At 34.6% G+C, this 14,843-nt stretch overlaps 1 long non-coding RNA gene across 2 annotated transcripts; it reads right to left on the bottom strand.

The window, feature by feature from the left end:
• Nucleotides 1–1,637: 1,637 nt before the first annotated feature.
• On the bottom strand, nt 1,638–14,581 carry LOC104866871. Of its 2 annotated transcripts, XR_781589.1 has the most exons (4): nt 14,293–14,581; nt 5,294–5,383; nt 2,522–2,561; nt 1,638–1,767 (listed from the first exon to the last, which is right to left on the bottom strand). It is a non-coding gene; the product is annotated as an uncharacterized LOC104866871 (long non-coding RNA). The 2 variants fall into 2 exon arrangements; XR_781590.1 differs by lacking the exon at nt 2,522–2,561.
• Nucleotides 14,582–14,843: the final 262 nt, after the last annotated feature.

Below are 14,843 nucleotides of genomic sequence, written 5' to 3'. Positions count from 1 at the left end.
TGGGACATAGTAGCAGATCATTGTTTAAATTTTGGGGTGGTTCACAGGAGTAATTGGCCAGAATATTTTCCCCTGGAGAAGTTCAGTCTTTTCCAACCATTCTACTATACCAAATATGGTATGTCCCAGGCATCATTTTTTTTTTCTTTTTAATCTTTGCTTTTTCCAAAATAGCTGAGATTTCCTTGTTAAATAACAGCAGGTGAAGTTCCTGCACATATTCTTGGCTCAGAATCATGAATAAGCCAACCATATAGTTCTAGGTGTCATGGGACAGAGCTCAACGATCTCTCAGAAGAGCCAAAAAGAAGCCCTATCAAACACATCTTCCACAGCTGACTCTGACAGTTCTTTCCCTCTTTTTGCAGTTTCAGGCATAGTCATTTATAGATTTTGTGGTTATTCTTATTTTTAATCAAGTAAATGAGATTTGTTTCATTAGAAGATGGTTGGTGGCTGCTTTCATGCATCACCATGTTTCTGTAGACAACCTGTATAGATACTCATGATTGCAAAACAATTTATTGATGAATTGATCACCACACGGTAAGCTGAGTTCCTCTTAACATTCCAAGATCATATGTAATTACATCATTTGTCATGCATATATTTATTTGGCAATAGTGTATACTAATAGTATATAATAATACATTAATTACTGCTTAAGTATTTGGTAACAATAACTGCAGTCATTATTTTGAATGAACAAAAGAAATGAAAAAAAGCTTATAGATAAGCATGGCTATAAATGTAGCTCTTTCCACATTCCTAAACATGGATAAAGACAGAATTATGTAGAACAGAACAAATAAATAAAACCTCTGATTTAACATAGCATTAAGATCTTTTCAGGGTTTTTTTGTTTGGTTTTTCAAGGCAGGGTCTCACTATGTAGTTGAAACTGATCTGGAACTCTATGTAGCCCAGGCTGGTCTTGAACTCACAGTGATCCCTGCCTCAGCTTGTAGTTGAAACTGATCTGGAACTCTATGTAGCCCAGGCTGGTCTTGAACTCACAGTGATCCTCCTGCCTCAGCCTCCCAAGTGCTGGGATGACAGGCGTGCACCACCACACCTGGCTACATTAAGATCTTTTCAGAGAAAAAGGAAAAAATAAAGTGGATATCCTCTAGAACAATTATGCCCATCAATTCCAAGAGGTAAAAAGCTTACACCAATATCAAACACTGCAAAGCCTTTTAACTAAGAGTTGCCGAGACTCAGTTTAAGTAAACAATTAGTGCCAGTAGTCTGTCGGCTCAGCAACCAAAATGGAAATCAGTCCTAATAAATTATTTTCTGTGATTTTTATAATCTTATACAAACTAATTCTTCATTGCCTAAATAGGTTGTTTATAAAAGTATGTTGATAGCTCTAAATAGATACAATTAACTTTCTATTTCCTGCTATAAAATTTGAACATTACAATAGTCTTGAGTCACCCATGGACTGAAGGGGAAAAACCATGTTAGTTATATGACTTCCTTTACACAGGGCATAAATGTAGCCTTTATATATTTCTGGCCATAACCACAATGAGACTAATCATATTCTGGTACCAAATTAAACTGAAGAATTAGAAATTTCCTTTTATTTTAAGGCATTACAGATTTGGATGCAACAAATTATCCAGCGTCAGTCTTCTCTGAGGGCTTGTTCTTGGGAGAACTCAGTCTGGGGAAGGGGTTGCTATGTATGGTAGCACTCTGCTTTTGCTTCATATGCTGCTGTTGGTAACTACTGAAGTTTCTTTTGCGTTATTTTTCCTAATGATGAAAACAGGTGAAATTAATGAATACTGTAAATTTAAATAACATTACACCATTAGTCATAAATATCTCAGTAGTAAAGAAGCACACTTCCATTGATATTTTAAATAATCAAGAAGCTGCTCATGCTACATTTTTACTGGACTAATTTATCACTTTGAGATTGACTCACACATAGTGCCTTGTCGATCAGTTTCATTTGGCTGGAAGATATACAGTGTTTCGTTTTGCATAACTGTTATTCTTACAAAGTAATCTATTTAGGAAGGAGGTAGCTGGAGTGAGGAGTAAGGAAATAGTTAACCTAATTACAATATATTTTTTTCTTTTTAATAATTTATATGTCTTGCATTGCAATGTCCTTTTTATAAAGAAAATGTGGACTCTTTCTTCGTCAGAACAAAGTAAATGAAAATGCTAATTGATTTCAAATGAAATTATTCGGGTTAAGTCTTACTTTTTTATATTTATAGCAGCAGAATTCTATTCACACATTTAATGTCCATACTTAGGCTTTCTAAGAAGACTGGGTAATGGGCGTTCTCAAAGGAAAAGCAGGAACCTTTATTTCCCTGAAGCATGTGTCTCTGCCTTAACCCCTCTCCACTAGCGCGCACCTCAGGGAAGGGCATGCTAGCTGTCAGCATCTGCTTAGAGGTAACTCTCTCCCCAGGAGACCTCCCCTGAATTGAGGATTTTACATCTCACCTCCCAGAGTTCGTTGATTGCCTATCTCTAATATTGAGCTCACCTGATACAATTTATATATCTTTTCCTCAGTGTCATCTTTTCTAGGACCAAAAAAGAGGAAAACCATATAAAAAGATTATGACTCTTCAAAGGTGGAAATCATATCTTATTTCTATTTTTTTCCTCTAATCCATCAATTACTGCTGATGCATGTTTTGTGTAGATACTCAGTAATATTGGCAGATAAAAAATGAAAGGGCTTTTCTGGGCACTGTAAGGAATGTGAATCTTATTCTCAGAATAATTGAAAGCATTCAATTATATAAAATGGGTATCATTTTGTAAGAAGAGGGCGTCCTCTCCTTCCGATATTATGGATACTTTTTTGAAAATACTGAAGTTTAGGGCCTGGGATTTAGCTCAGCGGTTCGGTGGCCTGCCTTGCAAGTGCAAGGACCCGAGTTCAATCCCCAGTACCAAAAAAAAAAAAAAAAGAAAAGAAAATACTGAAGTTTCTAACCATTCAATCCCAAAATTGGAACATTTCTGTTCTGTATTTACTAACCTGAGTCTATAAATTCAAGAGCTTTGAGAGTGCAAAAGCATAAAATATATAAGAATCATCCCTTCCTAAACCCGAGGGAACACAATATTCTTAAATAGATAAATAGTAATTGGATTTTCTTGATGGCTGTATATAAACTGTGTATAATTACTTAAAATAAGGAATGGTGTTAATTGGTTTGTGTTATTAATAGTTATTTTAATTACATAACATTATGGACTAGAGTATGATAATTTAAAACATGCATACAGTGAGAAAATCATGGTAGTTAACATTTCTGTCTCCTTAAACACTGTTTTTAAATTTGTCAGTAACATAAGCATACAGGCACATTGGGTAAAGTGTAAAATTTCAGTCACATATACAATATATGCTGATCACCTCACGCCTCAGAGGTCTGCACAACTTTAATTTCCAGGTTATTTCTTTCTCACTGTTTATATTTCACCTGGAATTATACTTCTTGTGGAAAGCTTATAATGATAAGACCAAATATACTGATGTGGTAAATTCCTCTTTTTAAATATTCTTATCAGGCTGTTTCATTTATTTATTTATTTATTTATTTTCTTTTTTTTATATTAGTACATGTTTGCAAGGCATAAAGTTTAAAATTTTCCTAGTGGGTAAGCACATGTACTTCACATACCTTAATATTTTTATTCCTCTCCTTTACTACCCTGTGCCTCTGGAGCTCCTTTCCATTTGCAAAAGATCTACCTCCATTTCCTATTGTTTATATTTTTAAAAAATTATTTAGACTTTGAGTTTCTCATATAAGGGAAGTGATATAATATTTAAGCTTATGTGCCTGATTCATTTCACTTAACTTAAGGTGTGCCTATTTTCCTACAAATTTGTAATTCTATATTGGCAGAGTAGTACTGCTTTGTGTATGAATACATTTTCTCAATCCATTCATGTGTTGATGGATATGTTGCCTGCTTCTAACTTTTACCTATCATAAGTTGTGCTGCTATACACATAAGTATGCATACATTAGTGTAGCTTTACATTCTTAATTAACTCTTTGGAAAACTACCAAGAAAGTTAATAGCTAGGTCAAGGAGTTTTATATTTAAAAAGCAAACACTAACTAACTTCAAGTATATTTGCTCATTTAATTGTTTTATTACCTTATAATTCCATATCCTATTTTACAGGTGATGTAATGGGAAATGAGGTAATTTGCCCACAACTAATAATGAGAAGTTAGTATTCAAACTGAGACAGACTGATTCTTAGCCTGTTCTCTTAATGTTTATACTGTTACTAAATGGAACTTTACTTGTATGTCTTCTCTACTAGATTAAGAATTCCTCAAACACAGAAGGTATGCCTTATGTTTCTCCAGCTTCTATATTCCTGGCAAACTTATTAATCCACAATAGATGTTCAATTAACTGTGATTAAAATCCTCTAATAAATCCATAAGATATTGACCCTGCCAAAGACTAAAAGTGAAATAGAAGTCACAGAAGAAGGATCTAATTGAGTCACCCCACTAGAGTCCATTACGACTACCTAGTTATATAGCCTACAGTGTCCTCATAGAGAGTTTTAATTTCTATGTTAAGCTTAAAAATAGCAACATGTAATTAAAAAATGTAAGAATTATTTGTATTTGACCTCTGTTGACATAGGTATGAGTCAAGGTAATTTATTCTTTCTGTCTCTGTGGGTATCTCTTTGTGGAAAGAAGCATTAGTTTTACTTCATGTGGTGAGGGACAGCGATGCATCTACTGATCAAAGTGCTAGTAGTGCTTTGCACTCTGAAGCCTTGGAACATCATTCCTTCCTCTGGATGTTCCAGGACATCACCGCTAAGTACCAAACAATAATAGAAGACAGTTCATACAACACCGACTTTACCCATGTTTGATCATTCTTTGAGTGTATGCCTCATCCATCTAATAGTTTGAGTAGTTTGAGTCAGTGCAGTATTTCTGCACCATTTGTTCATATAGAAATCAACAGACATATCATAATTCCATAACCTGAGCCTTTCATGTGGGTCATTTCACTTGGTCAGCCAAGAGAAAAGTGGGTGGAGAGGTGACAGGGAAGACTTCTAGGGGCCAGCTACCAAATGTCACACATCACTGCCATCTGATAACCATCTTGAGAACAAGTAGACTAATGGTGAGGATATGTAGGAGAAAACATACTTCCTCAAGACCCTAAAATCTCGGCCACATTTACACAAGAAAGTAAAAGTACCATTAATTAAATCTCTTCAATACCAGTGTACCTTTCCAGCTCCTACCTGATCCACCTCTGTACTTTTCCAACATACATTTCATCAGACTGTTCATGGTATATTCAATGATCCAAATCAGTTTTTTCACCTAAAACCCTGTAAGGCAAAGCACAATACAACTTCTCTCAAAAAGTTTCTTTTCATGATTTCTCTCAGAAGGAGAAAAATAAAAGGGCTAGAAAACTTCATCTACCTTAGATCATCTAAGATGAAAGGACAAGTTAACAGAAGAGGAGGCCCCAACAAAGCTTAGCTCAAAATTGTCTTTGTAAAAAAGAAGAAAGCAAGGCCCAGAGAGATGAAGGAACTGCCCATGGCTAAAATCAAACCTAGTGAATTCCATTCTTAAATTTCTTTCCAAACCTTTGTGTTGTCTTCTCTTGCTAGGGGGCCCATCCTATAGGGCAATTTTACTCATTTGGTTTTCAGAATTTCTCAAATTAATACAAATTGTGTATTAAATATAACAATGTTTTAAGGTTTATAAAAGTACTACCAATAAAAATTTCCTTTATGGACTGATGGATTAAAACATTTTTTGTATCTGCCTCATGGTGTTGTAAGTTTTGAATATCACTTAGTATTTACTGGTGATTGCTCAAATTTCAGTGAGAATGAAAAAAATATATAAATGTACATATATATGCACTCTCTATATAGTCTTTCTTCTCAGCAATTGAGTCTAGTGATAATTGTTTTTGTGCATTAGTCATAATGACTTTTTAAGCAGCAAAGCCTATCACTGTTATACTGAGTTTCAGATGCCCCACAGATTTGAGTAATTTGGGGTAATGCAGCTGTATGTGGTAAAAATATTTTACAATGCCTGTAAAATGTTGCCTCATGATATGTCAAGCAGTGAATCTGTGGCAGTATATAGCAATTTCAGTGCTTTTCATTAAATACCAGATACCATTTACATTATGCAGTTTTTAAACAAAAGCTAACTCTGAACAAAGGAGTGTTCAAGATTCAGGCAGTTGGGAGTCCAAATGGGAGGCACAGTCTTTCCAGAAACAAACATAATGATGACAACTACAATGACCACAACACACACATATAGAAAACTCTACATGAGAAAATTGCATACACAACATGGCCCTTAGCTTGTTTTAGGGTGTGTTAGTGTTTCTTCCAATTTCTCTCATCTCTCGACAAAAGATTAGAAGAGCTAAACTGGAGTGAAGAGCTTGACTAATACATACTTTTTCATTAAAACAGAATAAGAGAAGAATAGATTAGCCACAGTAGCCTCTATGTAATTTCTTTTTGGTATTTCTAATTACCTTTCTCGGCTTCAACTACCTTTGTGATGATTGTTGTTATTGCAAGTTAACAGACACAATAATTAAATCAAGCATTTGTTCATTCAAAAAAATTACACATACATACTTCGCTCCATTATGTTTCTGGAAAAATGAATAGAAGTTCAGGATAAAAGATAGGTATGAGAAAACAGGAGGGATTTTTAAAAATGTCTTCTGTCCTCAAAGGTCAGCTGTAAGTCAGAATACTTAGCTTTATCTCTAAATTCAAGGCCCAAATGAACATTTTCCTTGGATATTACCTCACTAAAAGTCATTGAATTCTTTTAAACTTAAATTCATCATTTTAGTCTATGGGTAAGGGAAATTATTGTATTCTATAACAGCAAAGACCTTGCTTTTTGTATTATTATCTAAGCCAAGAAAAAAAAAAAGATTGGATTCGTATCTTTCCATTTGTTAAGTTTTGTCAAACAGCACAGCCTAAGCACATTCTTTCATTTTTTTCCTATTAAGTTTATTTGTACACTTTAGGTATACAATATAATGACATTCAACTTTAGAAATATGTACTTTTACATAATCTATCTTGGTCCCCCCCCCAATATCCTACTCTCCCTTCAACCCCTCCACTCCTTCCTATTTAAAAAGATTTGGTTTCTTTCTTTCTTTTTTTTTTTTTTCATTTTTCTCATATTAATTCCATTCCCTTCTCCAAAGCATTCAACTTCCCCTTTGGACCTTTTTTTTTCTATTTCAGATTATCAATTATACAATTTTGAACCTTATTTATATGTTTAGCAACTCACACCAGAGAAACTGTTTGGAATTTACATGTGTCTCCTATTATTTCACTTGAGACTATGGCCTCAATGTGCATCCTTTTACCTATAAATGTCTATAGTTTCTCATTCTTTATGGCTCAGTTACACTCCGTTTTATAAAAACAAACAAGCAAGAAAAGTATATCTTTATCCAGTCTCCAGTTGATAGGCATTTGGGCTGCTCCCAAGTTTTAACTATTAAAAATTATGCCCTATAAACATGGGTGTGCATATTATCACTGTGATATGATTCCTTTGATTCTTTTAGAAAGATACCCAACAGAGGAATAGCAGAGTCAAATGGGACCTCTAATCCTAGTTTTTCTGAGATATCTTGATATTGATTTCCACAGTGGTTGCACCAATCTGAACACCCACCAACCATTGAGAAGAGTTCCTTACTCTCCACACCCCCACCAGCATTTGTTATTGGTTGATTTTTTTTTTATAGCAGCCATTCTTTAAGGGTGAGGTGGAATCTGTGTCATTTTCATATGTATTTCTTGAATGACCAGTTATGTTGAATATTTTTTCATATGTTTACATGCTATTTCTACTTCTTTGTCTGAGAAATTTATGTTAATTTCAGATGTCCATTTTTGAATTGGGTTTTTATATCAGGGGTGTGTGATTTTTTTTTAATTCTTTATATATTCTAGATAATAGTTCTTTGAGGAGCAGCTGGTAATTTTTTTTTCCCACATCATAGGTTGTCTCTTCTGTTGATGGTTTCTTTTGAAGTGCAGAAGCTTTTTAATAAGATGAGATCCCAACTTGTTGATTTTTTTGTCCTAGTTCCTATGCTACTGAGGATTTGTTTATAGTCCTTTCCTATGCCAATGTCATTCAGGGTTCTACCTAATTTATCTTCCATCAACTTTAGTTTTTCTATTTAATATTTAGATCTTTAATCTGCTTGGATTTTAGTTTAGTGCATGGTGAAATGTGGGGGTCTAGTTTTAATCTTTGGAATGTTGAAATCCAGTTTTTCCAGTACCATTTATTAGAGAAGCTATCTTTCCTCCATTGAGGATGGTTGGTTCCTTTATCAAAGATGAGGTAGCTGAGTGCATTTGAATTGTTTCTGCATCTTCTAATCTGTTCCACTGATTCTCAGGTCTGTTTCTTTGCCAGTAACATGATGTTTTTATCACAGTGGCTTTGGGGATTGTGCTACCCCTTGTGCCTGGAATTGCTTTTGCTATTCTATGTCTCTTGTTCTAAATGAATTTTTGGGTGTTTTCTCTAGTTCTGGTAAATATACTGTTGGGATTTCAATCGGGTTTGCATTGAATCTGTACAGGAGTTTTGGAAGTATGGCCATTTTCACTATATTGGTTCTTTTTATCCAACAACAAGCGATGTCTTTCCATTTTCTTTTCTTCTTCTTCTTCTTTCTTCTTCTTCCTCTTCTTCTTCTTGTTCTCCTCCTCCTTCTCCTCCTCCCCCCTCCTCCTTCTCCTCCTTCTCCTCCTCCTCCTTCTTCTTCTTCTTCTTTTTCTTCTTCTTCTTCTCTCATTGAGTTTATCAGTACATTTTAGGTATACAGTACAGGTACATTTATCATTGGGATCTTGTACCTTTACATGACAGGCCTCGGTTCTCATTTTTTCCCATTCTCCTTTCTCTCCCTTCACCCCCTCCTACCCTCCCCATTTACAAACATTTTATATACATTTTCTCATATTTTTTTATTTTCCCTTATTACCTTTCACCTACCCTTCCCACCTTCCCAACACCTTTAGCCTTTTTCTTCCTATTTCAAATTGTTAATGAACAAAGAGGATATAAGAAAATGGAAAGATATCCCCTGCTCTGGGTAAGAAGAATCAATATAGTGAAAATGGCCAAACTCCCAAAACTGCTATAAAGATTCAATGCAATGCCAATTGAAATTCCAACACTATATTTCACAGAACTATAAAAAATAATCCATTTTCTTATATACTCTTCATTCTCTTTTTTCAGAATATTGCAGTTTTCAATGTAGATGGCTTTACCGTCCTTCATTAGACTGATTCCTAAATATTTCATTTTTTGGATGCTATTGTGAAAGGAATTTTTTCTAATTTATCTCTCAGTGAGTCTGTTATTTGTGTACAAGAAGGCTACTGATTTTTGTAAGTTGACCTTGTATCCAGTTACTCCACTGAATCTGTCAATTAAGTCTAGAAGTGTTTTAGCATAATTCTTAGGGTCTTGTATGAAGAATATCATATCATTAGCAAATAATGACAGTTTAACTTCTTTCTTTTCTATCTTTATTCCTTTTACTTCTATCTTGTCTAATTGCTGTGGCTCATGTTTCCAAAACTATATTGAACAGGAGTGGTGATACTGGATAGCCTTGTTCCATTCCTAATTTTAGCATGAAGGTTTTCAGTTTTTGATCACTTAGTATGATGTTGACTGCTGGTTTTTCACAGCTAGACTTTATCAGGTTGAGATACTTTATCAGGTTGAGATAAAGATCATCTATTCCAATTTTCTGTAGTGTTTATGAATGGGTGAATTTTGTTGAATGGTTTTTCTGCATCTATTGAAATGATCACATGTTTTTATCTTTGGTACTATTAAAATATTACATTTATTGATTTATGTATGTTGAACCACGCTTGAATCCCTGGGATAAATCTGACTTGGTCAGGGTGTATGATTTTCTTGATGACCCTCTGTAGTCAGTTTGCCAATATCTTATTGAGGATTTCTACATCTATGTTCATTAGGGAGATTAGCCTATGCTTCTCATTTTTGGTTGGGACTTTCTCCATGTTTAGAATCCAAGTAACACTTTTTTCCAGGAATGAATTTGGAAGTATTGCTTCCCTTTTAATTTCACTGAAGAGTGTAAATGACAGTGGCAATAGTTTTTCTCTAAATGTCTTGTAGAACTCAGGGGTAAAGCCATCAGGACCTGGGCTTTTCTTTGTTGGTAATTTTTTACTTACGGTTTCTATTCCATTGATTGTAATTGGGGCATTTAGAATTTTTATGTTTTCTTCACTCAACTTTGCAAATTCATATGTATCTAGAAATCTGTCAATTTCATCTGTGGTTTCCATGTTATTTGAGTACAGGTTCATAAAGTTAAGTATTGATGATTCTCTGGATTTCTGTTGGATCTGTTGTGACTTCACTTTTTTCATTCCTAGTTGCATGGATTTGAGTCCTTTATTTTTCCTTTTTTTAAAATAAGGTTGGCTAAGGGTTTATTTATTTTATTTGTTCTTTCTAAAATTCATCTCTTTAATTCATTGATTTTTTGTATCATTCTCTTAGTCTCCACTGCACAGATTTCTGCTCTGATCTTTATAATTTCCTCCCTGTACAAGATTTGGGTCTGTCTTGCTCTTAGTTTTCTAGAAGCTTGTGGTTCAGCATTAGGTTCTTTATTTGAGCTTGCTTTGTCTTCCTAGAGTGGGCATTTACTACTATGAATTTCTCTTGTAGAACTACTTTCATTGTGTCCCATATAGTCCTATATGTTGTATTACCATTAGCATTAAAATTTAAAAACTGTCTAATGTTTTCCTTAATTTCTGCTGTGATCCATTGGTTGTTAAAGAGAATGTTATACAATTTCTATGTGTTTAAGGATTTCTTGTGGTCTTATGCTATTGATGTCAATTTAATTGCACTATGGTCTGATAATATACAGGGGGAAACTTCAATTCCTTTGCATTTACTTGAGCCTGTTTTATGAGCTAGCATGTGGTCTACTTTGGAGAATGATGCATGTGCAGCCAAATAGAAAGTACATTCTGATTTTTGTGGGGTGGAACACTCTGCAGACATCTATTAAGCCCATTTGTTCAAAAGCTTGGTTCAGTTCTAGTATTGTGTTGTTGATTTTTTGTTTAGATCATCTGTCTATTTGTGATAGTGGTATATTGAGGTCCCCCACTACAATTGTATTAGTGTTTATTTAGTTTTTCATATCCATTAATATTTGTTTTTATACAGGTGTTTATTAGTATATGGTGAATATATATTTATGATTGTCATCTCTTCTTCTTGGATTGTTCCCTTTATAGGGATTTCGTGATCTTCTTTGACTCTTAATTTGTTATGGTTTGAAATCCACTTTTTCTGCAAATAGATAGCTACTCCTGCTTTTTTCCAGGTTCCTGTAGCATGGAGAATTATTTTCTACACTTTAACTTTCAGTCTATGAATTTCTTTTTTAGCTAGGTACCTTCTTGTATACAACATATTTTTAAATTTTGCTTCTTAATCCATTCTGCCAGTCTATTCCTCTTATGGGTGAAATGAAGCCATTAACATCAATAGTTATAACTGTTACATATTGACTTATCACTGTCATGTTATTATCTTGTTGTTGTATCTTTTATTTTTATTTTTCCCATTTTCACATTAATTTCTTGCCTTGCTTGATAGATATGCTCTGTTGGGCCTCATGGAATTGCGACCTTCATTGTCTTTTTCTAGGACATTGTTTAGAATTGTTTGGAGTGCTGGTTTAGTGCTCATTAAGTTTCTCAGATATTCTTTGTCATGGAAGTATCTTATTTCTCCATCAATTTTTAAAGAAGCTGAAGTTTAGGTTTCCTTTGTTTTGTTTTGTTTTTTGTTTTTTTTTGGGGGGGGTGGGGGCTTAAAATACCTCACTCCAGGCTCTCCTTGACTTGAGAGTATGTGTTGAAAAGTCTGCTGAGATTCTGACTGGCTTTCCTTTGTATGTAATTTGTTTTTTGTTTTTTTTGTTTGTTTGTTTGTTTGTTTGTTTTTCTAACTGTGTTGTAGTATTTTGTTCTTTTGGGCTTCCTGGCAATGGGGAAGAATGCAACAAAAAGAAAAAGTCATGACAAGGAAAAGTCAATATATATCAGTTAAAACCATCAATGTTAATGGTCTCAATCCACCAATCAAAACAAATACATTGGTAGAATGGTTCAAGAAGCAAGATCCAACAATATGCTACATAGAAGAAATGCACTTAAAAAAGAAACTCATAGACTGAAAGTTAAAGCATGGAAAACAGTACTCCATGTGACAGGAACCTGAAGAAAAGCAGGAGTAGCTATCCTCTTTGCATATCAAGTGGATCTTTATTATTATATGTCTTGGTGTAGATTTTTTTTTTAAATTATGGCTAGTTTGTGTCTTATATGCCTCACTTATCTATATGTCAATTTCTTTTGCTCTGTTTGGGAAGTTTTCTGTCATTAATTCTGTGAACTATTTTTTTATGTCACTTGTGCTTTATTCCTGTTTTTCCATGGACTCCTATCTTAAATTATTGTCTTATTCCCTGTCTTATATTATTCTTCTTTGCATCATCTAGGATCTGTTGGATTGATTTCTCATGGTCACTTACTATTTTTAAGAGATCTCTCTTATCATGGTCACTGGCCACCATAAGCTCTTCTATACCTGATATTCTGTCTTCATATTTCCTCACTGTGCTGCAAATACTTTCAATAGAATTTTTAATCTCCTGGGTATCTGTTTGATTCTATTTCATGGATTCTATGTCTTTCCTATGTTGGACATTCATGGTTTCTATTTCTTTGCTATGCTGGGCATTCATGGCTTCCATCATGGTCCTGAGATTATCTATTTTTTTTTCTGTTTCTGTTCTGGAGTTTCTAATCATGTCTTGTATTATGCTCAGCATCTCTGCAGTTATCTGGAAATTATTTCTGCTTTGAATTTTTCTAGAGACTCATTCATCTGTTTTATTACTTTCTGTGCTATCAGTTTCAAGTGTCCCAGTGGTTGATTATCAGACTTTTCCACCTCTATTCCCTCAGAATTTGCCTTTGGTGAGCTGGAAAGCCTGGGCTTGCACCTTGCATAGGTGTCTTCTCATTTTTATTTATGTTGTTGGTACTGTTTTTGCTTTAACTCCTGGGTCAATAACTTATCATTGCTTATTGTAAATATTGTATTTAGAGCCCTTATGGAATGATTGCTTCTCAGACATGTCTTCCAGATATACCTGGTCTTTAAGTTGTGAGTCTCTAATAACTCTTAGGCAATCTTTTTTTCAGTATACCAGGAAGGACAACTGATTAGATCAATCAACACCTTAGCACAAATGATACAATCAGCAAAAAACTAGCATCAAGCATAGCTTAGAAAATGACAATTTGTGGTAATTATTAATCTATTATCTTTACCTGTGTGAATTAAATCAAAATCAAGTAACAGCCCAAAATATGTTTATAGTGAAAAATCTCATCATCAATATAGAAACTTTAACCTTCAGGATGGGGACTTACAAGGAGTTGAGGAGGGAGAGATAGGTATATAGAAGGATAGGGAAAGACTAGAAGTGAGGACAGAGGACACAGGAAGATCACACAAGCTCTAGGAAACTGTTGAAGACAAGAGGAAAAGACAGAAAAAGAGAACAAAGAAAAGAATAGAACGAACTAGCAGCAATAGGGAAGCTAGAAACTGTATTCATGTTAAAACTCATGACAATTGAGAGAAGAAAAAGAAGAAAAGAAAAAATAAATTTTAATTAGGATAGGAATAGGAAAAAGGGGAGAGAGGTAAATAACAATGTGGGTGAGATATAGAGCAAGAAAGTGGGATAGACAAAGAAAAGTAAAAATAAAAAGAAGAAAGCAAAAAGAAAAATTTGGAAAAAAATTAAAGAAAAAATAATTTTGGAAATAAAAAATAAAAATGAAGGGACTCCTTTAGGGTATGTCTCTGCTGTCATAAAAGATAATGTGGGCAGTAGGGTGAAGATCTAAGTCAACTGGTCTCAGAAAGCCAGCAGCAGTCCTCTGAGATGCAGGCTGATTTTTGGCTGCAAAGCCCTAGGTGAGCTCCCTGACTTCCTACTGGATTGAACTCTGCAATGTTCTACTGGAGGTTCCAATTTCCCTTCCCTTGAAGATAGTCCAGATTCAAATGGGAGGTGATGATCTCTCTAACTTACCAACTACAGTGGTCTGGTGTGCCTTTATTGCAGAGATTTTCTTCACTTTTCCAGTGGGTTTCAATTTTCATTAAGATGCTTCAGAGGGCCCCTCATTCTGTTGTTCATTTCTACTCTATTGGCTGGAGCTCAGCTCCTTCAAGGCAGGGGTGGGATGGAGGGTTGAGAATAGATTTCTGGCAATGCTCCAGATGGGTAGTCCTCCCCAACACATCCTTTCTTGAATAACATGTCATTGCTCAGTGCCTGCTGCCTGCAATATCTCTTCTTTTCTAATTCACTCAGTATTCTTTACCCTGCAATGTGCTTCCCAAGCATTGTGACATCATTATAAAGGGTTTACAGACACTTAGAATTCACAGCCTCCATCTTCTTAAGCTTCTTTTCTCAGCTGTGCTGATGACTGAGTATCATTGTGATACTAAGTTCAAGTCCAGGCTCTGGTTGTTAGCACCAACACAGTGAAAGATAACCAGCTTTGGCATTACCATCTTTTCATCTGTGTATAAGGATAAGAATTCCAAACTCTAAAAGTAGAATATATTTTAAAG

The sequence above is a fragment of the Fukomys damarensis genome, unplaced genomic scaffold (assembly GCF_012274545.1).
Source record: "Fukomys damarensis isolate Sample0158 unplaced genomic scaffold, DMR_v1.0_HiC HiC_scaffold_14, whole genome shotgun sequence".
Lineage (NCBI taxonomy): Eukaryota > Metazoa > Chordata > Mammalia > Rodentia > Bathyergidae > Fukomys > Fukomys damarensis.
Note: the sequence above shows the minus strand (reverse complement) of the source record. Positions and strands in the feature narration are given on the sequence as shown.